Genomic DNA, 13,878 nt, shown 5'->3' on the forward strand with positions numbered 1-13,878 from the left:
CCCCTGAGTCCCAGTCCAGTGACCTATCCACTAGGCAACACTGCCTCACCAAAGCCTCTCTTCTGATAGTCTAGCTCCCATAACTGGACAAAGGGCAGCTATCCAGGCTGATTTCATTAGCTTTATCAGTAGCCTTGGGTACCACTGATCACACAGTGCTACTGATCCATTTGTGAGACCATACAGGCAAGGGAGGAGACTGTTCTTGGGAAGACTTAGGGGGGTGGTGATTGTGGTTACCTGCTAAGCCATCCCAGGAGCCCACTCGTGCTAAGCCATCCCAGGGGCCCATTCGTGCTGGTGGTGCAGGGCTCCATTCTGCCACCCTTCCTGTTCAACATATAGGTGAAGCCTTGGATGAAACTGAGACACCTTTGGGCTGCAACGCGTTCAGGATGTGGACGCCACCTCCGTGCTATGTCTCCTTTTCCAGGTGGTGCAGTCTCCTTGCTTTCCCAGGGCCTGACTGGGAAGTTATGTGGAGGACAGCAAGCTGCTCAAACTCAGCGCGAAGAAGACAGAGTGGGTTGCAAAGGGGGGAAATCATTTGAAGAATGGAGAAAGATCCTGAGAACTCCAGGTATAGATGCAAGTTCCCCTTGCAAAGATGGACACAAACGAAGGGCACATCGGAAGCCCTGCCCACTCTTGGATTCCCAGGTAGCAGCAGTTGCTCAGGGCTTTTTAACCCATCTGTGGCAAGCTAAAAGGTTTCCTTGAGGATGCAGCCCTCACCACAATCAACTGCACTTTTGTCACTTTCAGGCTGGCCTGCTGCAGTGATGGGTGAAACTTTGTTCTGGGCTGAGTTAAAATGTCATTGGAAGTGGGTGTGAATGCACCTACCAATTAACATAACTGCCAGGGTGAGCTCATGAGAAGTCCCCCTATTGAAGACAAGAAGGGGTTGTGAATCCACCCAGGAGTTTGGACAGATTGGGAGAGAGGCTTTGCTGAATACTGTTTGTGTTTTGTGTGTGTGTGAAGGAAGGCATTGCACATTGAAACTGAGACCAGACAGAATACAGAGAGAGGCAGAAAGCCCAGCAGTAGCCTGTGAGCACAGTGCGAGCCTGGGATAAGCTAGAGAGAGAGCTTTAGGCTGTAGCTGGCTAAAAGGGCTTAGACCTGGAAACAAAGAAATTGCTCCTTTTGTTCTTGGCTCCTCCTGTGTTTGGAGAAGCAGGACTTGGTACATTTCTCTAAATGAACAAGATTGCATTAAAAAAAGTCCAGACTATCAATTTCTACCTCCAACTGGAACGTCCCCAGGGCTCCAAACTTTGACTAGCTTCTTGGGTAAAAAAGGGTCAACAATATACTTGGGGCTACTTGTGAAGACCAAAGCGTCCCACCGGCTTCAATCTGCTATAGCTACTGGATTGGTATGAGAACGTTAAATTGCCCAGCACAATTCCAGGTGCTGATGCTCATATATGAAGCCCGACTTGGTTTGGGAGATGGCTGCCTTCAGCACTGCCTCTCTCCCTGTGCATCATTACACTGGCCTCACAGTGGCTAGAGCACTTTTGCTGACAATCCCTAGATGGGGGCTGGGGAGACGGTATTTTTAGCGGAGGGTCCCTAGCTCCAGAACCCAGGTTTATTGCCTTTCTGAGTGCAAGAAACACCTCCTTCATCAGACACTGGCTTGTCTATAGACTGTCACAGGTGTACGTATGAGTGATTGAGCCAGAACTGTTGGACTATCCAGAGCAAGGGATTATCTCCATGTGATGTTGCATATAATCTGGATAATGTGCCCAGACGCTACTGAGATGGGAACATTACAAACACACTCAGACAAATCACATCATTAGCTGAGAAGAGTAAACTGGTGCCTGACTCCACGCATGCATGATTCCACCTCTAGTGTGAGGCAGGACTCGCCGGAGGTTGCTGCTGCAACTGCGGGCATTGCACTGCTCCTGGGGGTTGAAGAAAGTCACTGGAGCAGGAACTGCCTTAAAGATTGGGGTCTTCCATCTATGTTCACTGGCTTGTACCATGAAATCTCAAGGCAAGGAGTGCAACTAACTCGCACTCCGGAGCATTTGGTAATTTCCCTCTGCTATTCATGGAGAATTCATTATTCAATGACAGACCTGCTGTGCTAGCTACCAGATGTGCAATTTCAGGAAGCAGGGACTTGCAATTTCAGGCAAGTCATACGCAGGGACTTAAAGGGACAACAGAGAAAGCTGAACTCAAGTGAAGCCCCACACATTTCCCCCCCAAAGCTGCCCATGACTCTGCATTGGACAGGATGCCACGTGCCCATCTCTCCCTACTTTAAACTAAAAGAGGGCAATGTCTCATTCAGACCCAGCCAACCCCTTTGTTTCCTATACACAGTGGCAGGAGGTGTGGTGTTATGAAGTGCACACCACAGTAAAAGGCAGGGCCTTTCAGTGCGATGCAGGGTGAGGGCAGTTCGGGGCCAGGCAGGGCAATGCAGTGTGATTACAGTGTAATGAGGAGCAGTAGAGCACACACCAGCCTTGGAGATTGCAGCACAGCTCGGCAGAGAGCAGTTCAAGTGTCAGACAGTGCAGTATAAAATGAGGTGCATTAGAGGATGCAGACCAGTACATTGCACAAACGTTGCTGTGCAGCAAGAGCGAATTATAATGCAGGGCAGTGCGAGGCAAGTTGTGCTGCAGAGACAGGTATTACCATGCAGTGGGGATGGAACACAGTACAACACGGTGCAGTACAGGACACATTCAGAGTGAAAAGTTTGGTAAAGAAGAACCTTGGCTTGGTTTTTAATCCTATCCTGAGCACCACCCTACTATGGCTGGGCTCCACTGACCCAGAGCCTTGCCCGATAAAGAGGTTTCAAGCTCAGCACTGCTTCACATCAGGCCTGGTGGCACTGCCTAAGGGTATGGGGATAGCTCAGCCTCCAGCACTATTCAAGTTCTTGGCCTCTCTGCTGATACTGCGCCAGTTGTCATAATGGTTTGAGAGGCAGACCCCATCCCATGGGAACCGGACTGAGGTCACCAAACTCCTTTCCCGGAGGCCACTGAACTGCCTGTTAGGAAATGTGAGCTCTCAGGCGGGAACCCCATAAAGATTTACATGGTGGTGACCTCAAAGACACCATTTACAGAGGAGCAGGAACGGAAATACCAGTTATTTGAGAATACGCACCCAACCGAGAGCCCCTCGCACCAAACCTCCACAACACCTTCCCTCTCTGGGACCTCCCCTCGACTGGTATCATCCAAACAACTGACTTGCTGGAGCAGTCTGGAGCTGGTATCCCTAAAAATGCCCTGGAACCACTGCAGGCAATTGGCCTCTTCAGATGATGCAACAGACGGACTGGTAGCCCTACTTCCAAGAGAGGGTGGGGAAGGGCAGTGGGAAGCTGGGTACTGCTGGAACAGTCTGACAGTTCCCAGGGTTAGCACAGTTACCAAAATACCCTGTGCACAGCCCCCCTGAGCCTCTGAACAACCGGACCATTCCTCTCTGGAGAAGTTTTAGTACCAAGAAACCCACCCTGAACGTATCAGTATCCTCGGCCACCACAGACATGTGCAAGGCATATGCAGCTATGAAATGGGAGGCCTTTCGTTTATATGCATTCATTTATTTTAGTTTTGAAGGTCTCTCCCCATGTGCAAAGACAGCTGCTGTTTTGTTCACAGAGTTGGTGCACCTTGTTAGAACACACATACACGGGTGTCTTTCATGGGGACTTTAACTCGGTTCTTTCTTGTTGTTTTCCTTAATCTACAAGAAGAGCCATTTCAGACCACAATGACGCCTTGCTCTTTTCATGGAGAAATACCACCATGAGCACCCTACACACAGTAACATCAGCTCAGTCTCCCTTGCTTACAGCCTGGCAAAGCCTCACATTTCTCCCTGCCTCTTTGGCTGATGGGCATCATGGCCACCCTGTGGGAATATATGGAGAATGAGGAGGGCACCGCAGGGCTCCTTTGATGGGTCTACCACAAGGCCTGCTCAGAAAGATCAAAGTGAAGGCTAATAAAGGTTCCTTCGTTCCACTTGAGATGCCCATCCCACATGTTAACATACTCCCAGCCTTGCTGTCAACTTTCCAGATGAAGGCTCCATGCCAGGCCAGCTGCTCCTCTAGGGGGCACTGACGGCAGCAGCAGGATTTGCGGTAGGACACCCACAATTCATTAACCAGCCCAACCAGCGCTGTAGACAAACACTTCCATAGCGAGCTAAGAAGGTGCTCTGCCTATATCGCTGACCCACTCCCCTCCATCTCTCCCCACTAGCATGGTGAGCTTCTCCGAAGATGTGAGCATGGGGGTGCAAGAGAGGCTAACACAGCAGGCTGCAGGTGACTCCCATATAAGCAGCAAATCTGAATGTTGACAGCCAAGCAGTAATCAGGCCCTGTTAAGGTGCCGCCCTGGAGAAGGCCCAGTGCACAAGGAAGGAAAGGCCAAATTTGGCCACGGTGTCACACACAGAGACCACTGCTATCACTCAAAGAGGGAGTGCTGGCTCTGCTGGGCTGATGCCCCCTGGGCACCAGATGTGGTTCCCCAGCTGCGGGGGGTAGGTCGGGCAAAACACGTTCTGTGCCTTTAACGGCACAGGGCTCACCAGCTTGTCTGCACCCATACATATCTATCAATATGAAACCAGGCTTCCCAGGCAATCAATAACGCTGTTTAAGTGATAAATCTCACTATTGACTGACTGCGGAAGCCAGCTTTTGATTAATTTAAAAGAGCGAGCGAGAACGCCAAAGAGCTCAGAGTGTTTTTAACGTCATTGGGCATTAATCCACCCCGCTCGAGATATGCTGTGAAGAGCCGATGTGGACAGACAGGAGCTTCTGTTTCCAAAGCTGGTCGGAACAGCTGGTGGAGATGGCTCCACACAAAGCCCTGCAAGACTCCAATGCCCAGAGCCTCCCATTCCCCAGCCTACCAAGGCACCCAAAGTCCTTGGACTGCCCTGTCCTGGTGCACACCCCAGGAACTCCTCCCATCAGGAGCCAGGATGAAGGACAAAGAGAGAGGAAGGAAGTGGGGAAAGGACAGAGCAGATGGGGAAGCAAAAATGCAGCCATGCTGGTGTGTGCAACAGAGCCACCACTGATGTAAATAAGCCTGGATCCAGCAGAACGACACCGATCTACACCAATTGAGGATCTGGCCCTGTATGTGTGTGAAATCCCTGAAGAATTCTTATTTGCTTAGACTTGAACCTTCGTACTGCAGCTGGAATTGATACTCAAGAGCGTGCCAAGCCCCCAAATCTTTTTGGTTTCCACTGCAATTTAGGGCTGGCAAAAGCGGCTGGCTAATTGACATGCTGTGGAGACCGAATTCCCCTGTCCTCAGAACAGCTTCCCCACCACGTGCCGTGACCCTGGCCTAGAGCAGCCACCTCTGGGATGAAAGGGGGGCAGCCAGTCCCCGGTAGCTCTCACATGCTCTACTCAGGCTGCCAATGAGGGTGCCAATCATGCCGTTTGGTCTTGTGATGGGGACACCCGTCCACTAAGAACCTGACTGATGCCAACACCACTTTGCATGCACGTTGCCAAAGAGCTGATGGTAACACCTTTTCGCCACCCCAACCTGAACTGGATTTGAATGGATGGCCTAGAGGTGTGAAGGATCACGGTAAGTCAGCTCCCCTTCTCTGCCTCCCATCTCCCAAACCCCACAGCATTTGTTAAATGGAACTGGGGCAGGAGCAACTGTAACAGTTAGAGGACTGTCTCCCCTACAGGTGGTGAAGAGGGAGCGGATGACTGTGCACAGTACAGCCAGACTATAGCTTCAATGCGTAACTGGACTACAAATGTGAAGAGCCTTCCCTCAACTCCCAGACCTCTGGTGAGGCAACTATACAACACCCAGTGACGAGGAGCTCCCAGACCTGAGTGCTAGTCTCAGTTTTGTCATGACCGGCTGTGTCACCTTCTAGCTACAAGTTCTTTTCTGGCCCCCAGTGCTACAGTAACAAATACTGCACAATCTGTAGTGTACTGATCCTCATGGGAAGGCAGGTCAGTGCTATACCCCTATATTACAGATGCGGAAACTGAGGCACAGGAAGATCATGGGTCTTGTCCATGGTCAGACACAGCCCACGACAGAACAGAGAATTGAATCCAGGTCTCCCGAGTCCCAAGCGAGGGTTCTGACCACCTCCTCATCCCTTTGAATCCCTCCTTAAGCCTCATCTCCTCAAGCGACCCCAACTCCCTTCTCTTCCTCAATAATCCGCACCCCAGCCTTGACAAGTCTGCTGCTCTGTGCCTTGTCTCATTCAGCCTGTCGGTTCCTCGGGGCAGGGAACAAGTCTCATGTATTTCTGGGAGCACTGTGTATATTTATGGCATTGTATAAATGCTTTATAACAACAGGGTAATCTTGCTGTGTGAGAGCTGGCTTTAACTACAGCTAACTCCCAGGGGGTGGTTGTGAGGCAAGATTAACTAACGCTTCCACTGAAAGCCAGGAGAGTTTGCTATTGATTTCAAGGGGAGCAGCAGCAGGACTGGTGTTTGCAAAGCTCCATGTAAGCACTAGGAGAGCTCTATTCCTCACCAGCCAGGGGTGAAGGAAAAGCAAATGTGGAAAGCATTCCCTTGATCTTGATGCTCCTTTGATTTGCGACTGATTCAGGTGTTAATCTCTCAGGAACCTGGCAGCTAACCCACCAAGCATGCTCCATGCACCCATCATACCCAGAAGGGCTCCTGAGATTGATCCAGAAGGCCTGCCATGGGTACTGGATAAGATAAGGCACCACTCGTATCTGCCTTATCTTTAAATTCCATCCTGCTCTGAGATTTCTCACAGCAGCGGATTTGACCCTTTTGCTTCTATGCATTATTCAAAAGGCCCAGCCTGGAACCAGCCCGGCTCACACATGAAGAAGTTTATCAGCGCCACAGATTTCTGAGTTAGTACAAAATGTTATCAACAGAGACAGAAAATCTACAACCTATCCTGAAAGATGATCCTTTACTCTCACAGATCTTGGGAGACAGACCTGTCCTCGCTTACAGACAACCCCCCAACCTAAAGCAAATACTCACCAGCAACCACACATCACTGAACAAAAACACTGACCCTGGAACCTATCCTTGTAACAAAGCCCGATGCCAACTCTGTCCACATATCTATTCAAGTGACACCATCATAGGGCCTAATCACATCAGCCATACCATCAGGGGCTCGTTCACCTGCACATCTACCAATGTGATATATGCCATCATGTGCCAGCAATGCCCCTCTGCCATGTACATTGGCCAAACCGGACAGTCTCTACGCAAAAGAATTAATGGACACAAATCTGACATCAGGAATCATAATACTCAAAAACCAGTGGGAGAACACTTTAACCTGTCTGGCCATTCTATGACAGACCTGCGGGTGGCTATCTTAAAACAGAAAAACTTCAAAAACAGACTCCAAGGAGAGACTGCTGAGCTGGAATTGATATGCAAACTAGACACAATCAACTCAGGGTTAAATAGGGATTGGGAATGGCTGAGCCATTACAAACATTGAATCTATCTCCCCTTGTAAGTACTCTCACACTTGCTTCTTATCAAACTGTCTGTACTGGGCTATCTTGATTATCACTTCAAAAGTTTTTTTTTTTTTCTCTTACTTAATTGGCCTCTCAGAGTTGGTAAGACAACTCCCACCTGTTCATGCTCTCTGTATGTGTGTATATATATCTCCTCAATGTTTCACTCTATATGCATCCGAAGAAGTGGGTTGTAGCCCACGAAAGCTTATGCTCTAATAAATTTGTTAGTCTCTAAGGTGCCACAAGTACTCCTGTTCTTTTTGCAGAGACAGAAAAGCCTTTTTCTCACCTGAGCCCAGCTCAGCCTCTTCCATTGCTAATTTAGAAGGTGGCACTCTTCTTCCCCAGCCATTTATCTCTGTCAAGAACCTGCCACCTGCCAGAGCCAGAGATAATCACTAAGCCCTACACTTCTGCTCTGAAACACAGCAGGTCACAGCCTGGATTGGGCCAGATTCAGGCTCTAGGCCTTCATCATTTCCCTTCTCACTCTTCCTTTTCTCCTGTTCAGGATGCACAGGAAGTTGGGCTGAATGTGAGAGCCCTTGCTGGAAACTGGAACTGATGGAGAAGAGGCCTAATTTATTAGTATTATCATCACTTTTCTTATCAGCTGTGAGAATCCATTACTTTGCCCTCACCTTAGTATTCCCCATTCCTTTGTTAGTGGAAGTGCCGCTGGTGTTTGTGTTTGAGTCTGCTCTGCATGTCCCCCTTGCACAGCTCCCTTTCAATTCAATGTACTTTCTGAACACTTAGACAAACAACGGTCACAGTCTGCCCTTGAAGAAATGACTGAGTTGGTACCAGCTCCCTGACTAGGGGGTGCTGTCTGCCTGTTACTCAGGTTCCCAATCTTGGGGACTCTGCTGGGTCACCAACTGCAGTGGTCATAGCACTATCATTCACACTCAATTGGGACATTTTCTTTTTGATGTGACATCCCAATGTCCCGTTGGATTATTCCCAAGAGCGCTACAGAGGGCTACACCAAAGGTTCTGCCGGCTTACAACACGGCAGCATCTGCACCTGATGTCCAAAAGCGCTGAGCACCCAATAATTCATATTCAGGTCGATAGGAGATGCTGAGCACTCAGCACTTTTGCAAATCAGGCCACTTATTTAGCTCCTTAACACTGGTCACAGAAGCACAACTTCAGGCACCCAGTTTTGAATATTTTGGCTCTAATGTGGATAAGGCTTCAGTGATCAGAACCCTCTTTTATCGCCACGTCTCAGCACGTTTAGCTAGCCTGGTGGTGAAAACGGGTCAAAGTGATACAGCCTAATCGACACCAGGGGTCCCAATAGTAGCAACACAAAGATCGCATCAATGAGGGAACAGAGGTAACTCGCTGCTGAGATTATTAAAACCATAACTACAAAGAGGAGTAATGCAGGGCCAGCCACTGATCTCCTAATTCCTGTGATTTACACAATCTTCGGTTTTATTCATTAGATTCATTGCCTTTTCAAAAAAAAAAAAATATTTCTCTAACCCAAGCTTGGGAGACCAGTGAGGGAGCCCAAGGCTGAAGAAACAGAGAATGAATTTCCACTCACCCTGGGGAAGGGGATGTTGTCAAATGGGCAGTCTGCAGAAAGCAACAGGAAACCAACTTCTCTCCCAGCACTGGCGAATCAAACTCGAGACGTGCAGCAGAGACAGTATGCAAAATCCGGAGTGATCCAAATGCAATGCCTCAGGATAGCGCTTATGCAAGGATCTTGTCTCCAGAGAAACTAAGCTGCAGTCTCTGCAGTGCAATAAACAACTTCCCAATCAAAGATCCTACTCCCTGAGCATCAAACAGTCCTCTCTCTCAAGCACACCAATCCCCCTGAGAATCAAACATTGGTCTTTCCAGTGCTAAAGGAGCTGCCAAGCAAAGCTACAGTTCCCTGGGAATCTACACTCGGAAGAAGGTTTTAAGCCATCCCCATAGAAACTGAGCTACCATGGTTGCAGTGCAGTAGGTTTCACAAGATGGTCCCTTGATTATAAACTGCCCCCTCCCCCCCACCCTTTCAGTGCACAATGCTGGCGCAGCAGATGCTAAGGGCCACTGACCAGAGCATTAAATGCACCAGCACTTTACCCTTGCTGTATGGATGCTCCCAAACATTTCAGTTCAAAAGTGGGGAACACTTGCAAAGACAAGCACTGGCCAGTAAAGAGCAAGTCTGCGGGGCCCACCTTGGTGTGCCATTTTGCAGAGAAGCAGCAGCTGCAGGAGTTAAGTGACACCTGTTTTCCTAGAAAGAGATGGAAATTCGGAGACCATCTGTGTGCATGCACACGTAGGGTCTCGGCATGCAGGCACACAGGAATGCACAACATTTTTGAGAGGTGTGTGCACTTCCCAGCATCGAATGCAATTCGGAGCTGTCGGCATACATGCATAGGGATGCGCATACGTTTATGGTATGTGGATTTGTATCCATTTCCAAGTTGCTCTGGTGGGGCCCCAGCCTATGTGCTTGCACACCCCACTAGGAGCACACTTCTATTTCAGGGACAGTGGTTTTGGGGGGTCACTGTGTGTAGGAGTGCACATCCACTTCAGGGTGTGGCTTTGGAACCCATCGAACCCTCTCTGCTCCAGCCAATGGGCCGATACGCAGTGCACTCCAGGCACAAAGCGACAGGGCACGCAGACATATACGTGTATTCTGGGGCCAGGAGCGTATAGGACTAGGCTGAGCTTTGAGTGTATGTATAGAGCTGTGTATATGCACAGAGGGCTTTGTGCACTTGGTGGGGTGGGAGTGTGCAAGTTGGACAGGGGATGCTGGGGGGGGGGGGTTGCGTGGCGAGGGCTGTGTGTGCAAACAGAGGGGGTGGTGTATGTGGATTGAGGGTATAGGGATATACTGTTTCTATGTGTGTTCCTGGAAGGGGGTTGTGTAGTCTGTCTCCCACACACACACGATGGTTGTTTGATCATCACAAACCAGGCAAGTCTCCACACCATGGCCATTACTCCTCAGTCACACAGGTCTCCACGCAAATACCTCTCCCGCTGCGCGCCCACCCGACAGCCCTGTAATGAAAGCCAGGGCAAACGCGCCGAGGGAAGCAGTTTGAACACAGCCGGCAAAGCCAGCAGCACTGCAGGACTCGGGCTGGCTCCTGCTACAGAACTAGCCTCGGACTCCAAACGAGGGGCCGGGCCGAGCCGGGCACAGCTGTTGGTCGCCCCCAATTCCTCCCCGCCCTCGGCCCTCCCCAGACCCGCCGCAGAGCTGCCCCGGAGCCGCGCGCCTTACCTTGGCTGGCGGCTGCCCCTCCCGTCCTTCCTCTCGGTGTTTTCTACTCCTCCCGCCTTCCCCGCCAGCAGCGCGGCCGGCCAGGGCTCAGCGCCGGGCAGCAGCAGGGCTGGGGAGGGAGCGGGCTGCCCCGGGAAGTTTCTGCCGGAGGTGCAGGGGGCTGGGAGCGACGCACGCAGGCTCCTGCCGTCTCCATCTCCGCGCTCCGCTCAGCCCCCTGGCTGCGGCGTGTCCATGCTGCGGCGCAGGGCCAGGCGGCCGGACAGCTCGGAGGGAGGGGCGCGGGGCGCTGCTCTCAGGGCAGGGAAAGCCGCCGCCCGCTAGGGGGTTAGACACGCACCGCGGCGGCTGCCCCCTCGGCCCCGATCCGCAGCGAGCACCCCGCCGGCCCCCGACCCGCACCCCGTGGCTGGAGCCCGGCACATAGCGCCTGGCCGGGGGGCTGCTCCTCTCCTGAGACCCGCGGCTCCGCTCCGTGACCTTGGCTGGAGGCGCTGTGCCTCGGGAGCCCTCTTGCGCCGTGCGCTCTCCCCCGAGCACCGCCCCCAGGCGGGGAGCCGAGGGCAGGAGGGAGAGCGCGGAGAGGGGAAGGGGCCGCACAGCTAGTGGTGCCCGTGGGGGGCGCAGAGCGGATACTAAAGAGCTGCAGGGCCAAGCAAAGCTCCAGCAGCAGCCGGCCAGCCCAGATCCGGGGCCACCCCTTCCCCCGCCACACCTCCGCCCTGCGGAGAAAGGGAAGACGGGGGTGGGGAGCTCTCCCCAAAGCACGGGGCTCAGCTCGGGAGCTGCTGGACAGAAGGCAGGTCCCCGTCTGGAGAGGACCCACCTGATGGGGGACTGCATAGTTGAGGTTGGCCCTGCTTTGAGCAGGGGGTTGGACTAGATGACCTCCTGAGATCTCTTCCAACCCTAATCTTCTATGATTCTATTCACACCCAACTGCACCACATGTGTCCAACAGGCCCTCTCCAATTGCTGGGGTTCCTGCACTCCTGGGCTTGGATCTCTGCTGCCACCACCATAGAGCTTTGCACTAGGACATTTCACCACCTGTCACCTGCGCTCTGGTCCTGGTTCCAAGGCCCAGACTTCAGGAGCGGGGTGCTCACTGAAGGATGGCAGGTGCTCTTTGAAGGCCATGGCAGGAAAACCCTGTCAGCGCAGCTCCACTCCTCACTGAAGGAGCAAATTCTTATTTTGTTCATCACAAGTAATCCCCATGGATGAACTAATGCAGGTCCCCTTCAGCCAGGTCCCGAGACCTTCTAACTCCCTCCTGCCAGCCCCAAGACTTCCTCTTCCAGCCATCCTCACCTGACTGAACGAACACCCCACAGTGCCTCCCAGTAACCAAAAGGGCCTTTGCAGACTCCTCGGATGTGACACCACATCTCAATTCCAGCACAGGTTTCTCGTCCCACACCCGCACACGTAAAATAACATTAGCAGAGCACGTTACCTAACATTCTCCACACGGCCCCCTCACCTCCTCTGCTCCCTGAGGGTGCTATATGTAAGGGGACTGCTTCCAGGTGACCCCCTCTGCTCCTCTCACCCTGCAGGTTTGGCTTGTTTGCCTTTTTCAGTGCCAGCTCCCCAAGAAGCCTGCAGGGCGACCATTTTAATGCTTGCAGTTAAGCAGATGGGCCAATGGTCAACATTTCTTTTCTCATCTTGAGAGAACAGAAAGGCTTAGTCAGTGTCTGTGCTGCACTGGTGCTCTGCCCCCCTCCCCCCCCACACACACCTGCTTGTTCCATGGCAGCATGGCCAGGGAATGCTGCATGTCATGTTGGCATGGCACATCTTTCCTGTGTGTGTGCATCAAGCCTTGTACAGGGAGTGCCACGTCAGAGTGGCTTCCCCGTGCCCATGTGTTTCGTGGCATCATTGGCAGGGCCCATCACACAGATATTCCTATCCTGGCATTGCAATTCTCCATATTTCATATGACAACCACCTGGTTAGCATCATGGTTCTTATCTCCACTCTCCATGTATTTCATGGCCACATTGCCAGGGGGAGGTGGCACGGAGCACTGTGCCAGCGTTGCCTTTCTCAGCCCCGGTGCTGGGGGATGTGAGAGGCAGATTGCAAGTTGGACATCTTGGGTCTCTGTTTTCCCTTTTTTCTGCTCAGGGTTGCATTAGGCTCTCTTATTAATTAGCTGTTTTATCGTTCTCCCAGCAGGGACTCCTGTCATTGTTAATGATGAGACAGAGGGGTTTACTGCAGCACTTGACACTGAAGGAATCAGACATAAAATCCAGCTGTTGCTTTTGAAATCCAGAGGGAGAACCAGAACTAGAAAGAAAGCCAGGTCCCCCCCACCATGCATAGAACTGCACTAGAGAAATGCCAGCAAGCAGGAGATGCAAGACCAAGGGATGGACTGGAGCACTGACAACGCTTGTCATGGGCGCCAGGTCACTGCCTCCTCATGGCTAGGGACGGGCAAACCTCAAAGCGCTGGAGATGCAGCAGCCAGGAAGTCAAGTCCTGAGCACTTACCTGCAAGACAGGGTTGGGACTGGCAGAAGAACAGGCTCTCTCAGATCACCCATCAGGTCAGAAACACCACATGACAGTGTGAGTCCTACAGGGCGCTGGGCATGCCACCCCAAGGAGTCCAAATAATTGGGATCCTACCAGCTCATGATGCTGGTCCTATCTCCCACAGCCCTTCCCCCCGCCATCCTAGCTTCTATTCCCAGCAGGAGCCAAGAAGTGCAGAGATGCAGGGACTTTTTTTTAAGTTAACCAAATTCTTTCAGCCTTTAGGGAGGATTCAGCCTGAGCCAGCTCTTTAATTTTAGCCAATCAGATTAGCTGTCCCTCCACTCCTGGACACACCCAAACTGAAGAGTGATAACAAAATCCACACAACGCCCTTGGTTTGTTTGTGAGCAGCGTCACCAGATATCACTGGGAAGCCTCCGCCAGCCCTTCTGGGCCCTCACACAGCTCTGCTGATGCACCTCTGTCCTACCTGCCTTCGCACCCCTCATCGGGCTACCGGTGTACAAAATTAAAATCCACAAAGC

At 51.8% G+C, this 13,878-nt stretch overlaps 1 protein-coding gene across 1 annotated transcript in view; it reads right to left on the minus strand.

Annotated features, from left to right (window-relative positions):
- The window catches only part of FRMPD3 (FERM and PDZ domain containing 3), a 151,436-nt gene extending 140,563 nt beyond the window's left edge, over positions 1-10,873 (minus strand). Inside the window, exon 1 of the mRNA XM_024197919.3 lies at positions 10,835-10,873. The gene's annotated coding sequence lies outside the window, so the exon portion shown is untranslated. The remainder of the gene's footprint in view (positions 1-10,834) is intronic.
- Between the last annotated feature and the right edge of the window lie 3,005 nt (positions 10,874-13,878).

This window comes from Terrapene carolina, unplaced genomic scaffold, assembly GCF_002925995.2.
Source record: "Terrapene carolina triunguis isolate 2854851 unplaced genomic scaffold, T_m_triunguis-2.0 Scaffold131, whole genome shotgun sequence".
Lineage (NCBI taxonomy): Eukaryota > Metazoa > Chordata > Testudines > Emydidae > Terrapene > Terrapene triunguis.